Here is a 4,358-nt window from a genome sequence, read left to right as displayed (position 1 = left end):
ATGTTCGTCTTCTAAGGCCAACTTTACAGTATAGCGAACTCTGTCGTCACTGACGTCATCTTACGAGCTTCATATTCACTAATGAACTTCGTCTTCGATAGCTGAGCGCAACTGCGTAGCAAGTCTTGTGAATTTTCTTTTGACGAGCCTCATCTTCACTAATGAGCTTTACGTCTGGTAATGAGCTTCAAACCTCGTATCCAATGACGAGCTTCGAACCTCATTTCTAATGATGAGCTTAGAACCTCATTTCCAATGACGAGCTTCATCTTCCAAAGTAGCTTTGTCCATAGTGATGAACTTTGATGTCGAACCTCGCTACGTGGTGAACCTCGTCTTTTGATGTCGAGCTTCGCTGCATGGCAAACCTCATATTTTTTTTATGTTGAGCCTCGCTGCATGGCGAACCTCGTATGCGAAGCTATCAGGCCAGCTTCAATCAGTTCAGGCGAGCTAAGTTGTCAGGCGAACTTAGCATTACAGGCGAACTTTAATGTTCAGGCGAAGTCCAGTCTTGTACGCGGACTTCAAAACATGCTGCGAAGAACGGGACATAACTTTCAAACCGTAAGTCAGAATTAGACGAATTATATATGAAAATCGACTATCTTGACGAGACGAAGCCGACCAAACCGACCCTAAAGGGTTCAGTTTGCTCCTATCTGTTTCGTCAAATTCCTTACGGTTTAAGAGATATTAACGTTTTTTATCAGTTTTGAGCTTCTTTGCTAGGAATTAAAGTAATTTTTATTGCCTACAATTACCCCCACATACCCATTGTTTTCAAAACCACCATTCTCCATCTCTATCTATAATATATCCGCATATCCAAATTAAGTTGCTAGGGTTTCCCTCTCACCAACTACATCATTGATCAACTCTCTTTTTTTCCTTTGTACTTAAATTGTATAATATTCATTATGATGAGGACTCACTTGGGTCATCTGCCTGCCTTTAACGCACAATTAAAAAAATATTCATTGTGATTAAGGATTCAGTGAATTTTAACCATTTGTTAATTTTGAGGGTTTTCCGAAACGGCAAAAAAACTTAAAAAAATACTCTTAGCATTCTAAAATTATAAATGACACCCAAAAATTAATAAATTACAACCAAAAAGTACAAACAACCTTTAAAATTTAAAAATTACAATCAACTCCCTGAAAATTCAAAAAAATTAAAAAAATTCAAACAAACACTTGAAAAATATAAAAATTACCAAAAAAAACTCCATAAAAAATAAAAATTTTATAAATAACACTCTAAAAATTTAAATTTGCAAAGAGCTCCCTACAAATCTAAAAATAGTAAACATGCCCTTTAAATTAGAAAATTAAAAAGAAACCTCAACAAAATTAAAAAACCCAAAAAAAAGTACAAATAACCCTAAAATCTGAAATTAGAAACAAACTCCTTTAAAATCTAAAAATAACAATCAACTTCTTGAAAAACTTCAATAATTTTAACAATCTTTAAAAATATTTAAAATTTATAAACATATAGTATTGGGGTTTTTTGCCAAAAACTATTGGGATTAACTAAAAAACATAAAAGTTATTGGCCTATTGGGTTGTATTTTGGTCATTTGACTATACATGAACTAATGATGTTAATTTTGAGGTTTCTGCCAAATGTTATTGGGGGTTTAGTGAGAGTTTTAAAGATATTTGGGATTTAGTTCCTAACACCAAACTCATTCGATGTTTAATAAAATTTACGCCTTTTTTAATTTTGGATTTTTTAATATGTACCTCCTAAATTGTATGTATTTTTAAATGTCTCCGCAAATCATAAGAATCGTAAATTTGCCTATAAAATCATTTTATAAAAAAATTCCCGCTAAATCCATCGCTTTTAGTGGGGTTTCCTAACAAAGTTTTAAAGTGAAAGGGTTTTTAATAACCTCTAAATTTTAGGGAGTTTCCTTATATTTTTAAAGTTATAAAGATTATCTAATTATCATTGAATGTTAAGGAGAGTTCTATAAAATTTAGTCTTTAAAATAGTATACTATGTTCACATAGTTATCTGCACTAAATATGTGATATATCGTGTGCTTAATAATTTATCATATACGCAACATTTTACTATAAGCATCCAACTAAGTGGATTTTTTTTATGACTGGAAAATGGTAGTTTAGCAAGTAAAAAGTTGGATATGTAGGCATTTGAAATGTTCAATATGTATATTAATTAGAAAGAATAATTTTTGTAAAATTACTCAAATAAGGACTCTTAACTTACAACTAAATTCTAATTTAATACATTCTATTTTAACCATTTTATCTTTCCAATATTATACTTTGTAGACACATTTTTTTTAAGTTCTTCCCAATGTTTTGATTATGAGATGCTCATTAGGCATCATTTCAAAATATTTAGGATCTTTACCAATTACAAGCTTTTGAGATGCTCAATAGGTATTTAATTAAAAACAATTTGGTGAGTACAATTAGTCAAATAGGTATTGTTTAAGTTTTTATTAGGTTTTGATTATGAGATGTTCAATATATATAATTTCAAAAGATCTAGGGTCTTCACCACTTGCAATTATTTTGATAGGTTTGAATTAGAATGACTACATCCCATTAGAATGTCACTATCAATCAGGTATTAAGAAATAAACAAGTCATGCTAGAAGGTATAACTGAGGTAGTTAAGCTAATTTTTTTTTTTTTTTGAATTGCAAGACTAATCAAATGGGATGGAGAATGACACTTAAATAAAGAGGCATCTGATACTCATTAAAAAGATTTAAAGACACAAGTAAATCTCCAATTACATGAAATAGTCAAAGCAGACTATAAAGCAATATTTCACAACCTCAGTTAAATAAGGAAATAGACCAAAAAGAAACAATAATAATATTTAATCACGTGCAATGCACATGCATGCAAACTAGTTTAATTATATGAGTGACTCTGAGGTTTGGGTATTTACACGAATAACCCTGAGATTGCTAACTTATATCATCGTAGCCCAAAATCTAACAACTTATTAACACCATTTGTTTTTTTCGTAACGTGACAACTAACAAGTATGGGAATTCCTAAAATACCCTTTTTACATCCTAGTAACTTGTGGTATAACGTATTGTACCCATGATCTTGGGTCTAAGTATCTACAAAGGCAGCTCTAATTAGTCCTATAAATCATTTTGTTAAGAACTTAGTCCCTCAAATCTTCAGTTATTCCATCAAAATCTTTTGTAGTTACTCATTAGTCTCGCAAATCTTCAATAATTTCATATTAGCCCCTCAATTCTTAAGCAATTTAAAGACATGAGGAGCTAAGATGGGGTTACCAAAGATTTGAGGGACTAATTTTTAAAAACCATTTCAGAAAAAGATTTGTTTTAACAAGATTATTTGCATATACCCTTAAAACTTAGGTATTTGCAAAATACCCCCCAAATTTTGGTATTTGCGAAGCATCCCTCAAATCATCAACTTTGGAAAAAAAATATCCCTAAAATCAATACATCATCAACTTGGTGCTAAAGATTTAAAAATTTTATTGATAATTTTTATGCGATTACAAATTAGCTCATCAAAGTTGATGATTAATTGCTGCGAGGATAATTTTTTCAAAATTGATGATTTAAGGGGTGGTTTTGCAAATATTGAGATTTGGAGGGTATTTTTGCAAATACACATGATTTAATTGGTATATATGCAAATAACCCTTCTTAATAATTCGTTCAGCTTGTTTCAATTGCTAATCTTTGTACGCTCCCCTATATTGCATTTAGGTAACTTGGAATAAATCCTGTCAAATGGTGAGCTAGCAAATTGTATTCACATGAAATGATATTTTTGTCTTTTTCATATTTAAAGTTAAGCTCCCTTAGCGCTTTCACCAGAATGTAATTAATCCTATTCTATATCTTGCCTATTTCAAATTGCCCTCGAGTCAAAACTGCTCGACTAAAGACATGTGATGGACAAAATAAATAATCCTCTTTGTTAAGGAGATTTCATTGGAAGAGATGAGGTGGAGTGAGTGAGGCGGAGTGTAGTGAGAGAAAGTGTAAAATGAATAGAAAATGTAGAAAGAGAGAGAGAGACATTCATCCGATTTGGAGAGATACATGAGAAAAAGATATATTTCTATAAAGACTCTTTTACTCTCATTAAGTTTTCATAATTTTTCAATTATCTTACCTTATCAAAATCATATCTTCCTCTCTGAAAAAGATATTATTGTACTTTGATTAACTCATCATCTTATATCCATCTTGTGCTCCTAAAAAAATGATACATCTCCCTCACTCCCCTTCCAATCAGTCAAGAAGCACAAAGGGTATATCCTTTCTTGCATCATATTGCACCTCAGCCCACTCACCTGACCTCCGTGTA

The sequence above is a fragment of the Asparagus officinalis genome, chromosome 7, assembly GCF_001876935.1.
Source record: "Asparagus officinalis chromosome 7, Aspof.V1, whole genome shotgun sequence".
NCBI classification, from domain to species: Eukaryota; Viridiplantae; Streptophyta; class Magnoliopsida; order Asparagales; family Asparagaceae; genus Asparagus; species Asparagus officinalis.
This window is presented reverse-complemented; position numbering follows the sequence as displayed.